The sequence below is a fragment of the Microcebus murinus genome, chromosome 22, assembly GCF_040939455.1.
Source record: "Microcebus murinus isolate Inina chromosome 22, M.murinus_Inina_mat1.0, whole genome shotgun sequence".
NCBI classification, from domain to species: Eukaryota; Metazoa; Chordata; class Mammalia; order Primates; family Cheirogaleidae; genus Microcebus; species Microcebus murinus.
In genome coordinates this window covers 35,133,860-35,147,326 of record NC_134125.1, presented here as the reverse complement: position 1 = coordinate 35,147,326, position 13,467 = coordinate 35,133,860, and the positions used below count along the sequence as shown (strand labels likewise).

The 13,467-nt window shown below is 63.0% G+C and overlaps 1 non-coding gene and 3 pseudogenes across 1 annotated transcript; all 4 read left to right on the top strand.

Annotated features, from left to right (window-relative positions):
• The first annotated feature begins 105 nt into the window (after positions 1 to 105).
• LOC142863541 (5S ribosomal RNA) lies at positions 106 to 224 on the top strand. Its single transcript, XR_012914311.1, has one exon. It is a non-coding gene; the product is annotated as a 5S ribosomal RNA (ribosomal RNA).
• A 3,645-nt stretch (positions 225 to 3,869) lies between these two features.
• On the top strand, positions 3,870 to 3,991 carry LOC142863746 (uncharacterized; annotated as a pseudogene).
• A 3,404-nt stretch (positions 3,992 to 7,395) lies between these two features.
• On the top strand, positions 7,396 to 7,513 carry LOC142863689 (uncharacterized; annotated as a pseudogene).
• A 3,532-nt stretch (positions 7,514 to 11,045) lies between these two features.
• Positions 11,046 to 11,167, top strand: LOC142863745 (uncharacterized; annotated as a pseudogene).
• The last annotated feature ends 2,300 nt before the right edge of the window (positions 11,168 to 13,467 follow it).

Here is a 13,467-nt window from a genome sequence, read left to right as displayed (position 1 = left end):
GCCCGACCCGACCCGACCCGGCGGCGCGGGGCCTGGGGCGGGAGGAGGCGGCGGGGAAGCGCAGAGAGGCTCGGCTTCTTGAGCGGGGCAGGGGCGCCCTCCGCCGTCTAGGGCCACACCACCCTGAACGCCCCCGATCTCCTCTGGTCTCGGAAGCTAAGCAGGGTCGGGCCTGGTTGGTACTTGGATGGGAGACCGCCTGGGAATACCGGGTGCCGTAGGCTTTTTTTTTTTTTTTTTGCCTCTTGTTCTGTCCCCTTTCTGGGAGCGCGGCGGCGGTCCGGGGGATCACCCCCACCCTCAGCGCCCGTCGCGGTGCCTGGCGCCCCAGCCCGCACCGTGGGGCCTCCTCTTGTCCCGAGCCGTGACACCGCCGCCACGCGGCAGCATGCGTGGCATCTGGACTGTCAGGTGTCAGACCAAAGGTCTGGTCTGTGGGAACCGACACGCTGGAGGAAACCTTGAGAGGCTGAGAGGGGAGGGAGTTCCAGGAGAATTCCAGGACGTCATTTTGAGCGAGTATGTGACCAGAACTCTCGTCCCGTTGCTTTTGGGGTTCTACACGTAGGAATCTTCGGTGGTGGCACTGGATGTTGGGGGATCCGGAGTCACACGCAGACCTGCTCCACAGGCCTCATTTTACTTTTCTTTTCGGATTCATTTTCTGAAAAGGTGTCTCTTATCTCTATGATTACATTTTCTTTTCTCTCTCTTTCCGAGCAGATCATGGGAGTCCACGTATTGAGGTGACATGTATTGCCCGTGCCCCCCTCCTCCCCGTTTTCTGATTTCATTTATTTCTCATTTTCTCCCAGCGTATGGTGGGGGTACCAATGTTAAGGTCAGCTGCATCGCCCTGTCCCCGCCTCCCCCCTCGGGTCAGAGCTTCAAGTGCGCCCATGCCCCGGTTGGTGCGCACCCACCCCATTCCTAATGGATGTGCACGCCCATCCCCTCCCCCCGCCCGCCCGACACCCACCCGATGAAGGCGATTCCTCTGTGTCCACTTAGGTGTCCATCGGTCCCTACCAATCTGCTGGCGAGCGCGCGCACGTGGCGCTCTTGTGTCCGTTCTTGGGACACTTGGCTTACTGGAACGGGTTCCAGCTCTGGCCGGGAGAACACGAGAGGTGCCCTCTCACCACTGCTCCTCATAGCCAAATAGCACTCCGTGGTGTCCACGCGCCACATTTTATTAGTGCACTCCTGGATGGATGGGCACTCGGGTCGCTTCCACATCTTTGCGATTGTGAATTGTGCCCTAACTGTAACCCTAACCCTTACCCAGCCCGTCTCCTGTGCCCCTGCCTGACGCACTCCCCCCCCCCCCCCCGGCCAGGCCCGTCACTGTCCTGGGCCCCTGCCTGACCGGCTCCTTCCCGTCCGGCCTGTCACCATCCTCTGCCCCTGCCTGACACCCTCCTCCCCGCCCGGGCCATCACTTCAACCCCTGCCTGACTCGCTCCTCCCCATCTGGCCCGTCACCGTCCTCAGCCCCTGCCTGAACGGCTCCTTCCTACCCGGCCCGGCCCGTCCTCGGCCCCTGCCTGACATGCTCCTCCTTGCCCGTCACCGTCCTCGGCCCCTGCATGACCGGCTCCCCCGTCCCCTGGGCCTTCCAAGGGCTTGGTGTGGACGCTGCTTCCAGGAAGCCCTCCAGGAACCCGGCAGCAGGGTGGCCGCAGCAGTCTCGAGCAGCCGTCACTAAGTTGCGTGCGGGGGACGTGCCCCCGCTGTGCTGTGGGGGCCCAGCCTGGTGTCTTCCCTGAGGCCCTGCGGCTGCCGCTCCCCGCAAGGGGAGAGCCGCGGAGGTGGGGACCGCCTCCTCATGGGGACGTACACCCAGCTCTCCACGTCGGATTCCGGGGCTCTCTGTCCTGTCCGAAGGCCCAGCTGGCCTGCGGGTCCTTAGAGTGGCAAAAACATCCGAAAACTGAGATTGAGGGTCCGGTGGGTGTCTGCCCTTTTGTGCTGGGTACCCCAGGGAGGCCCGGGGGCTGGCTGGACAACGTGGTCTGCTGGGCGGGGGGTTTGGATGAGCAACTGATGCCCTTTGCACTTTGGGTAGCAAGAGTCTGAGGTGTCTCTGAGCCCTGAGCCATGTCGGGCGGGGGTGGGGGGTGGGGGGGGAGGAGGAGGAGGAGGAGGAGGTGGGAAGGGCCGGGGCCTGCAGTCCTGTTCCCGGGGTGGCACGGCAAGTGGCTTCTTCCACAGGCTGCTTGGCCTGGGCTCCCTGCACCTGGGCCTTTGGAGGACTGGCCCTGTGCTTGCCAACACTTGCTGCAGGGACCCAGAGCTGGGAGGTTGCATCTCTCAGCCCTGGGTCGGGCAGAGCCCCAGCGGGCCATGCCCACAACCTCTCTCAGCACGGGTCCCCCAGAAGGCTCCTTTGGGACCAGGATTCTCTTGCGGTGACTCTTTAAGGTCTGGCCCCTGGATGGAGGGGCACCAGGAGTAGAGGAGCAGGAAGGGGAAGGGGGTGGCCATGCGAGGGGACACTTTGAGGCCAAGTCCCAGCTTCAGCCTGATCCTCCTGGGAACCCCGGGGTGGACATCACACCTCCTGGTTGTCCTGCTCTGAGACCCGGACCCGGGCTTCGCATTCCCACAGCAGCCGGTCGTGGGCTGAGGACACCTGGGGCGTTGGGAACTCCCTGGCTTCTCCTTGGTTTAACATCTGAAGCTGCTTGTGAATTGTGCCGCCACACACACCCGAGTGCAGGTGTCTTCCGCACAGACTGCGGGCCTCGCTCTTCTGAATGCCGCTAGCTCACCAACCACCCACGGGTGAACCTGGTCAGGGTACTTTCTCTCAGGGGCAGACTCTGATCCGGGCGGGCTACCGGTGTCTCTGTTTGCTCGTTTCTTTCTTCCATTTCGGGAAAGGCTTCCTTACTGGGTGTGGAAATCTCCTATGCCTTTCCTCACCTATTCTGTCAGCTTTAAAATTCTCTTTCAGTTACCACCCTCACAGATGGAGTAGGAAACTCTTTCCGGTGCACTCATTAGTGAAATGACCTCAATGAAGCTGGAATCCAATATCTAATCGCCGATTTCTAGCGAGTCCACACGCCAGGGTGGTCGGGGTCCAATGCAGCCCCGGCCAGGCCCAGGCCCCTTGGACTGGGCCACAGGAGGACACAGAGGAGGGTCCCGGCCCCCACGGTAGCGGTGCGGGCAGTTCTCCAAGGGCTTGGGCGTTTTCCAGTGGTAGGAGATGGAGGGGACTGATTTCTTCAGCGCCACACAAACCACGCCACCCCACCCCACCCATGGGACACATCCCGAGAGAGAGAGAGAGAGAGAGAGAGAGAGAGAGAGAGAGAGAGAGAGAGAGTGAGAGAGAGTGAGAGAGAGAGAGACGCCCCATACACTCGCTCCCCTCCCTTTTGCGCTGTGCCCCGGCCCTGGTCTGGGGGAATAGGGGGCAGCCCACCCACAGGGCTGGGGGGGGCGCAGCTGAAAGAGGTTGTCGGGGAGGGCGGCCCCTGGCTGGGGTCAAAGGGCGAGAGCCCCGCGCGTGCGCAGTCAGCAGTGGCGGCGGCGGGGACGCGCTGGGGGTTGGGCAGCTGGTAGGTGAAGTAGGCCAGGCGAGGAGAGGAGGGGGGCTGGAAGGTCTCCACCTTGGCGAGTCCAGCCGTGGAATCGCATCTTGTTGAGTGAGTGTGAGTGTGTGTGGGTGTGTATAGAGAGACAGCTCCCCACCCCGGCCCGCCCCGCCCCGCCCGTCACCCCTGTCCCTCGGAGCCCGCCGGACCCGGCCGGCGAACTCAACGGTCCCGGCCCGGCGCGGGGCCTGGGGCGGGAGGAGGCGGCGGGGAAGCGCAGAGAGGCTCGGCTTCTTGAGCGTGGCAGGGGCGCCTTCCACCGTCTAGGGCCACACCACCCTGAACGCGCCCGCCGGATCTCGTCTGTTCTCGGAAGCTAAGCAGGGTCGGGCCTGGTTAGTACTTGGATGGAGACCGCCTGGGAATACCGGGTGCGGTAGGCTGCTGCTGCTTTTTTTTTTTTGCCTCTTGTTCTGTCCCCTTTCTGGGAGCGCGGCGGCGGACCGGGGTGGGGGTCACCCCCACCCTCAGCGCCCGCCGCGGTGCCTGGCACCCCAGCCCGCACCGTGGGGCCTCCTCTTGTCCCAAGCCGCGACACCGCCGCCACGCGACAGCATGCGTGGCATCTGGACTGTCAGGTCTCAGACCAAAGGTCTGGTCTGTGGGAACCGACACGCTGGAGGAAACCTTGAGAGTCTGAGAGGGGAGGGAGTTCCAGAAGAAGGCCAGGATGTCATTTTGAGGGAGTACGTGACCAGAACTCGTCCCGTTGCTTTTGGGGTTCTATGGGCTCCACGTAGGAATCTTTGGTGGTGGCACCTGATGTTGGGGGATCCGGAGTCACACCCAGACCTGCTCCACAGGCCTCCTTTTACTTTTCTCTTCGGATTCATTATTTTTAAAACGTGTCTCTTACCTCTATTATTGCATTTTCTTTTCTCTCTCTTTTCAAGCAGTTGATGGGAGTCCAAGTATCCAGGTGACATGTGTTGCCCGTGCCCCCCTCCCCCCTGTGTTCTTATTCATTTACCTCTCATGTTGTTCCAGCGTATTGTGGGGGTACCAATGTTAAGGTCGGGTACGTTGTCCTCTCCCAGCCTCCCCCCTCCGGTCATTAGCTTCAAGTGCGCCCATCCCCCAGTCGGTGCGCACCCACCCCATTCCTAATGGATGTGTATGCCCATCCCCTCCCCCCGCCCGCCCGACGCCCACCCGATGAAGGTGATTCCTCTGTGTCCACTTAGGTGTCCATCCGTTCGTACCGATTTGGTGGTGAGCGCGCTCACGTGGCGCTCGTGTGTCCATTCTTGGGATACTTGGCTTACTGGAACGGGTTCCAGCTCTGGCCGGGAGAACACGAGAGGTGCCCTCTCACCGCTGCTCCTCAGGGCCGAATGGCACTCCGTGGTGTCCACGCGCCAGATTTTATTAATGCACTCCTGGATGGATGGGCACTCGGGTCGCTTCCACATCTTTGCGATTGTGAATTGTGCCCTAACTGTAACCCTAACCCTTACCCCGCCCGTCTCCTGTGCCCCTGCCTGACGCACTCCTCCCCGGCCAGGCCCGTCACCGTCCTCGGCCCCTGCCTGAACGGCTCCTTCCTACCTGGCCCGTCACCGTCACCGTCTTCGGCCCCTGCCTGACATGCTCCTCCTTGCCCGTCACCATCCTCGGCCCCTGCATGACCGGCTCCCCCGTCGCCTGGGCCTTCCAAGGGCTTGGTGTGGACGCTGCTTCCAGGAAGCCCTCCAGAAACCCGGCAGCAGGGTGGACGCAGCAGTCTCGAGCAGCCATCCCTAAGTCGCGTGTGGGGGACGTGCCCCCGCTGTGCCGTGGGGGCCCAGCCTGGTGTCTTCCCTGAGGCCCTGCGGCTGCCGCTCCCCGCGAGGGGAGAGCGGCGGAGGTGGGGACGGCCTCCTGATGGGGACGTACACGCAGCTCTCCACACGCAGCTCTCCACGTCGGATTCCGGGGCTCTCTGTCCTGCCAGAAGGCCCAGCTGGCCTGCGGGTCCTTAGAGTGGCAAAAACATCCAAAAACTGAGATTGAGGGTCCGGTGGGTGTCTGCACTTTTGTGCTGGGTACCCCAGGGAGGCCCGGGGGCTGGCTGGACAACGTGGTCTGCTGGGCGGGGGGTTTGGAGGAGCAACTGATGCCCTTTGCACTTTGGGTAGCAAGAGTCTGAGGTGTCTCTGAGCCCTGCGCCATGTCGGGCGGGGGCGCGGGGGGGGGGGGAGGAGGAGGAGGTGGGAAGGGCCGGGGCCTGCAGTGGTGTTCCCGGGGTGGCACGGCAAGTGGCTTCTTCCACAGGCTGCTTGGCCTGGGCTCCCTGCACCTGGGCCTTTGGAGGACTGGCCCTGTGCTTGCCAACACTTCCTGCAGGGACCCAGAGCTGGGAGGTTGCATCTCTCAGCCCTGGGTCGGGCAGAGCCCCAGCAGGCCATGCCCACAACCTCTCTCAGCACGGGTCCCCCAGAAGGCTCCTTTGGGACCAGGATTCTCTTGCGGTGACTCTTTAAGGTCTGGCCCCTGGATGGAGGGGCACCAGGAGTAGAGGAGCAGGAAGGGGAAGGGGGTGGCCAGGCGAGGGGACACGTTGAGGCCAAGTCCCAGCTTCAGCCTGATCCTCCTGGGAACCCCGGGGTGGACATCACACCTCCTGGTTGTCCCGCTCTGAGACAAGGAGCCGGGCTTCGCATTCCCACAGCAGCCGGTCGTGGGCTGAGGACACCTGGGGCGTTGGGAACTCCCTGGCTTCTCCTTGGTTTAACATCTGGAGCTGCTTGTGAATTGTGCCGCCACACACACCCGAGTGCAGGTGTCTTCCGCACAGACTGCGGGCCTCGCTCTTCTGAATGCCGCTAGCTCGCCAACCACCCACGGGTGAACCTGGTCAGGGTACTTTCTCTCAGGGACAGACTCTGATCCGGGCGGGCTACCGGTGTCTCTGTTTGCTCGTTTCTTTCTTCCATTTCGGGAAAGTCTTCCTTGCTGGGTGTGGAAATCTCCTATGCCTTCCCTCGCCTATTCTGTCAGCTTTAAAATTCTCTTTCAGTTGCCACCCTCACAGATGGTTTAGGAAACTCTTTCCGGTGCACTCATTAGTGAAATGACCTCCATGAAGCTGGAATCCAATATCTAATCGCCGATTTTTAGGGAGTCCACACGCCAGGGTGGTCGGGGTCCAATGCAGCCCCGGCCAGGCCCAGGCCCCTTGGACTGGGCCACAGGAGGACACAGAGGAGGGTCCCGGCCCCCACGGTAGCGGTGCGGGCAGTTCTCCAAGGGCTTGGGGGTTTTCCAGAGGGAGGAGATGGAGGGGATTGATTTCTTCAGAGCCCCCCAAAGCACCCCACCCCACCCCACCACACCCATGGGACACATCCCGAGAGACGCCCCTACACTCGCTCCCCTCCCCCATGCGCTGTGCCCCAGCCCTGGCCCTGGGGAATAGGCGGCAGCCCACGCACAGGGCGGGGGGCACAGCTGAAAGGGTTTGTGGGGGAGGGCGGCCCCTGGCTGGGGGCAAAGGTCGAGCGCCCCGTGCGTGTGCTCAGTCAGCAGGGGCGGCGCGCTGGGGGTGGGGGGCAGGTAGGTGAAGGAGGCGAGGAGAGGAGGGGGGCTGGAAGGTCTCCACCTTGGCGGGTCCAGCCGTGGAGGCCCATCTCGCGTGTGTGTGTGTGTGTGTGTGTGTGTGTGTGTGTCTGGACAGCCCCCCACGCCGCCCCGCCCCTCTCCCCAGTCCCGCGGAGCCCGCCGGACCCGGCCGGCGAACGCAACAGGCCCGGAGAGGGGAAGCGCAGAGAGGCTCGGCTTCTTGAGCGGGGCAGGGGCGCCCTCCGCCGTCTCCGGCCATGCCGGCCTGAACGCGCCCGGTCTCGTCTGGTCTCGGAAGCTAAGCAGGGTCGGGCCTGGTCAGTACTTGGATGGGAGACCGCCTGGGAATACTGGTGCCGTAGGCTTTTTTTTTTTTTTTTTTTTTTTTTGCCTCTTGTTCTGTCCCCTTTCTGGGAGCGCGGCGGCGGTCAGGGGGATCACCCCCACCCTCAGCGCCCGTCGCGGTGCCTGGCGCCCCAGCCCGCACCGTGGGGCCTCCTCTTGTCCCGAGCTGTGACACCGCCGCCACGCGGCAGCACGCGTGGCATCTGGACTGTCAGGTGTCAGACCAAAGGTCTGGTCTGTGGGAACCGACACGCTGGAGGAAACCTTGAGAGGCTGAGAGGGGAGGGAGTTCCAGGAGAATTCCAGGACGTCATTTTGAGCGAGTATGTGACCAGAACTCATCCCGTTGCTTTTGGGGTTCTACGGGCTACACGTAGGAATCTTTGGTGGTGGCACTGGATGTTGGGGGATCCGGAGTCACACGCAGACCTGCTCCACAGGCCTCATTTTACTTTTCTTTTCGGATTCATTTTCTGAAAAGGTGTGTCTTATCTCTATGATTACATTTCCTTTTCTCTCTCTTTCCGAGCAGATCATGGGAGTCCACGTATTGAGGTGACATGTATTGCCCGTGCCCCCCTCCCCCCCGTTTTCTGATTCATTTATTTCTCATTTTCTCCCAGCGTATGGTGGGGGTACCAATGTTAAGGTCAGCTGCATCGCCCTGTCCCCGCCTCCCCCCTCGGGTCAGAGCTTCAAGTGCGCCCATGCCCCGGTTGGTGCGCACCCACCCCATTCCTAATGGATGTGCACGCCCATCCCCTGCCCACGCCCGCCCGACACCCACCCGATGAAGGCGATTCCTCTGTGTCCACTTAGGTGTCCATCGGTTCCTACCAATCTGCTGGCGAGCGCGCGCACGTGGCGCTCTTGTGTCCGTTCTTGGGACACTTGGCTTACTGGAACGGGTTCCAGCTCTGGCCGGGAGAACACGAGAGGTGCCCTCTCACCGCTGTTCCTCATAGCTGAACGGCACTCCGTGGTGTCCACGCGCCACATTTTATTAATGCACCCGTGGATCGATGGGCACTCGGGGCGCTTCCACATCTTTGCGATTGTGAATGGCGCCCTAACTGTAACCCTGACCCCTACCCAGCCCGTCTCCTCTGCCCCTGCCTGAGGCGCTCCTCCCCCGCCAGGCCCGTCACTGTCCTCGTCCCCTGCCTGACCGGCTCCTCCCCGCCCGGCCTGTCACCGTCCTCTGCCCCTGCGTGACACGCTCCTCCCCGCCCGGCCCATCACCTTGGCCCCTGCCTGACTCGCTCCTCCCCACCTCGGCCCCTGCCTGACGGTCTCCTCCGTCGCCTGGGCCTTCCGAGGGCTTGGTGTGGACGCTGCTTCCAGGAAGCCCTCCAGGAACCCGGCAGCCGGGCGGCCGCAGCAGTCTCGCGCAGCCCTCGCTAAGTCGCGGGCGGGGCACGTGCCCCCACTGTGCCGCGGGGGCCCAGCCCGGTGTCTTCTCTGAGGCCCTGCGGCTGCCGCTCCCCGCGAGGGGAGAGCCGTGGAGGTGGGGACCGCCTCCTGGTGGGGACGTACACCCAGCTCTCCGCGTCGGATTCCGGGGCTCTCTGTCCTGCCCGGAGGCCCAGCTGGCCTGCGGGTCCTTAGAGTGGCAGAAACGTCCTCAAGCTGATATTGCCAGTCAGGTGGGTGTCTGCACTTTTGTGCCGGGCACCCCAGGGAGGCCCAGGGGCTGGCTGGACAACGCGGCCTGCTGGGGGTCGGGGGTGCGCTTTGGAGGAGCAACTGATGCCCTTTGGACTTTGCTAGCAGCGTCTGAGGTGTCTCTGAGCCCTGCTCCATGTCGGGGAGAGGAGGAGGAGGAGGAGGTGGCAGGGGCCGTGACCTACAGTCGTGTTCCCGGGGTGGCACGGCATGTGGCTTCTTCCACAGGCTGCTCGGCCTGGGCTCCCTGCACCTGGGCCTTTGGAGGACTGGCCCTGTTCTTGCCGACACTTCCTGCAGGGACCCAGAGCTGGGAGGTTGCATCTCCCAGCCCTGGGTCGGGCAGAGCCCCAGCGGGCCATGCCCACAACCTCTCTCAGCACGGGTCCCCCAGAAGGCTTCTTTGGGACCAGGATTCTCTTGCGGGTGACTGTTTAAGGTCTGGCCCCTGGGTGGAGGGGCACCAGGAGTAGAGGAGCAGGAAGGGGAAGGGGGTGGCCAGGTGAGGGGACACTTTGAGGCCAAGTCCAAGCTTCAGCCTGATCCTCCTGGGAACCCCGGGGTGGACATCACACCTCCTGGTTGTCCTGCTCTGAGACCCGGACCCGGGCTTCGCATTTTCACAGCAGCCGGTCGTGGGCTGAGGACACCTGGGGCGTTGGGAACTCCCTGGCTTCTCCTTGGTTTAACATCTGAGCTGCTTGTGAATTGTGCCGCCACACACACCCGAGTGCAGGTGTCTTCCGCACAGACTGCGGGCCTCGCTCTTCTGAATGCCGCTAGCTCGCCACCCACCCACGGGTGAACCTGGTCAGGGTACTTTCTCTCAGGGGCAGACTCTGATCCGGGCGGGCTACCGGTGTCTCTGTTTGCTCGTTTCTTTCTTCCATTTCGGGAAAGGCTTCCTTACTGGGTGTGGAAATCTCCTATGCCTTTCCTCACCTATTCTGTCAGCTTTAAAATTCTCTTTCAGTTACCACCCTCACAGATGGAGTAGGAAACTCTTTCCGGTGCACTCATTAGTGAAATGACCTCAATGAAGCTGGAATCCAATATCTAATCGCCGATTTCTAGCGAGTCCACACGCCAGGGTGGTCGGGGTCCAATGCAGCCCCGGCCAGGCCCAGGCCCCTTGGACTGGGCCACAGGAGGACACAGAGGAGGGTCCCGGCCCCCACGGTAGCGGTGCGGGCAGTTCTCCAAGGGCTTGGGCGTTTTCCAGTGGTAGGAGATGGAGGGGACTGATTTCTTCAGCGCCACACAAACCACGCCACCCCACCCCACCCATGGGACACATCCCGAGAGAGAGAGAGAGAGAGAGAGAGAGAGAGAGAGAGAGAGAGAGAGAGAGAGAGTGAGAGAGAGTGAGAGAGAGAGAGACGCCCCATACACTCGCTCCCCTCCCTTTTGCGCTGTGCCCCGGCCCTGGTCTGGGGGAATAGGGGGCAGCCCACCCACAGGGCTGGGGGGGGCGCAGCTGAAAGAGGTTGTCGGGGAGGGCGGCCCCTGGCTGGGGTCAAAGGGCGAGAGCCCCGCGCGTGCGCAGTCAGCAGTGGCGGCGGCGGGGACGCGCTGGGGGTTGGGCAGCTGGTAGGTGAAGTAGGCCAGGCGAGGAGAGGAGGGGGGCTGGAAGGTCTCCACCTTGGCGAGTCCAGCCGTGGAATCGCATCTTGTTGAGTGAGTGTGAGTGTGTGTGGGTGTGTATAGAGAGACAGCTCCCCACCCCGGCCCGCCCCGCCCCGCCCGTCACCCCTGTCCCTCGGAGCCCGCCGGACCCGGCCGGCGAACTCAACAGTCCCGGCCCGGCGCGGGGCCTGGGGCGGGAGGAGGCGGCGGGGAAGCGCAGAGAGGCTCGGCTTCTTGAGCGTGGCAGGGGCGCCTTCCACCGTCTAGGGCCACACCACCCTGAACGCGCCCGCCGGATCTCGTCTGTTCTCGGAAGCTAAGCAGGGTCGGGCCTGGTTAGTACTTGGATGGAGACCGCCTGGGAATACCGGGTGCGGTAGGCTGCTGCTGCTTTTTTTTTTTTGCCTCTTGTTCTGTCCCCTTTCTGGGAGCGCGGCGGCGGACCGGGGTGGGGGTCACCCCCACCCTCAGCGCCCGCCGCGGTGCCTGGCACCCCAGCCCGCACCGTGGGGCCTCCTCTTGTCCCAAGCCGCGACACCGCCGCCACGCGACAGCATGCGTGGCATCTGGACTGTCAGGTCTCAGACCAAAGGTCTGGTCTGTGGGAACCGACACGCTGGAGGAAACCTTGAGAGTCTGAGAGGGGAGGGAGTTCCAGAAGAAGGCCAGGATGTCATTTTGAGGGAGTACGTGACCAGAACTCGTCCCGTTGCTTTTGGGGTTCTATGGGCTCCACGTAGGAATCTTTGGTGGTGGCACCTGATGTTGGGGGATCCGGAGTCACACCCAGACCTGCTCCACAGGCCTCCTTTTACTTTTCTCTTCGGATTCATTATTTTTAAAACGTGTCTCTTACCTCTATTATTGCATTTTCTTTTCTCTCTCTTTTCAAGCAGTTGATGGGAGTCCAAGTATCCAGGTGACATGTGTTGCCCGTGCCCCCCTCCCCCCTGTGTTCTTATTCATTTACCTCTCATGTTGTTCCAGCGTATTGTGGGGGTACCAATGTTAAGGTCGGGTACGTTGTCCTCTCCCAGCCTCCCCCCTCCGGTCATTAGCTTCAAGTGCGCCCATCCCCCAGTCGGTGCGCACCCACCCCATTCCTAATGGATGTGTATGCCCATCCCCTCCCCCCGCCCGCCCGACGCCCACCCGATGAAGGTGATTCCTCTGTGTCCACTTAGGTGTCCATCCGTTCGTACCGATTTGGTGGTGAGCGCGCTCACGTGGCGCTCGTGTGTCCATTCTTGGGATACTTGGCTTACTGGAACGGGTTCCAGCTCTGGCCGGGAGAACACGAGAGGTGCCCTCTCACCGCTGCTCCTCAGGGCCGAATGGCACTCCGTGGTGTCCACGCGCCAGATTTTATTAATGCACTCCTGGATGGATGGGCACTCGGGTCGCTTCCACATCTTTGCGATTGTGAATTGTGCCCTAACTGTAACCCTAACCCTTACCCCGCCCGTCTCCTGTGCCCCTGCCTGACGCACTCCTCCCCGGCCAGGCCCGTCACCGTCCTCGGCCCCTGCCTGAACGGCTCCTTCCTACCCGGCCCGTCACCGTCACCGTCTTCGGCCCCTGCCTGACATGCTCCTCCTTGCCCGTCACCATCCTCGGCCCCTGCATGACCGGCTCCCCCGTCGCCTGGGCCTTCCAAGGGCTTGGTGTGGACGCTGCTTCCAGGAAGCCCTCCAGAAACCCGGCAGCAGGGTGGACGCAGCAGTCTCGAGCAGCCATCCCTAAGTCGCGTGTGGGGGACGTGCCCCCGCTGTGCCGTGGGGGCCCAGCCTGGTGTCTTCCCTGAGGCCCTGCGGCTGCCGCTCCCCGCGAGGGGAGAGCGGCGGAGGTGGGGACGGCCTCCTGATGGGGACGTACACGCAGCTCTCCACACGCAGCTCTCCACGTCGGATTCCGGGGCTCTCTGTCCTGCCAGAAGGCCCAGCTGGCCTGCGGGTCCTTAGAGTGGCAAAAACATCCAAAAACTGAGATTGAGGGTCCGGTGGGTGTCTGCACTTTTGTGCTGGGTACCCCAGGGAGGCCCGGGGGCTGGCTGGACAACGTGGTCTGCTGGGCGGGGGGTTTGGAGGAGCAACTGATGCCCTTTGCACTTTGGGTAGCAAGAGTCTGAGGTGTCTCTGAGCCCTGCGCCATGTCGGGCGGGGGCGCGGGGGGGGGGGGAGGAGGAGGAGGTGGGAAGGGCCGGGGCCTGCAGTGGTGTTCCCGGGGTGGCACGGCAAGTGGCTTCTTCCACAGGCTGCTTGGCCTGGGCTCCCTGCACCTGGGCCTTTGGAGGACTGGCCCTGTGCTTGCCAACACTTCCTGCAGGGACCCAGAGCTGGGAGGTTGCATCTCTCAGCCCTGGGTCGGGCAGAGCCCCAGCAGGCCATGCCCACAACCTCTCTCAGCACGGGTCCCCCAGAAGGCTCCTTTGGGACCAGGATTCTCTTGCGGTGACTCTTTAAGGTCTGGCCCCTGGATGGAGGGGCACCAGGAGTAGAGGAGCAGGAAGGGGAAGGGGGTGGCCAGGCGAGGGGACACGTTGAGGCCAAGTCCCAGCTTCAGCCTGATCCTCCTGGGAACCCCGGGGTGGACATCACACCTCCTGGTTGTCCCGCTCTGAGACAAGGAGCCGGGCTTCGCATTCCCACAGCAGCCGGTCGTGGGCTGAGGACACCTGGGGCGT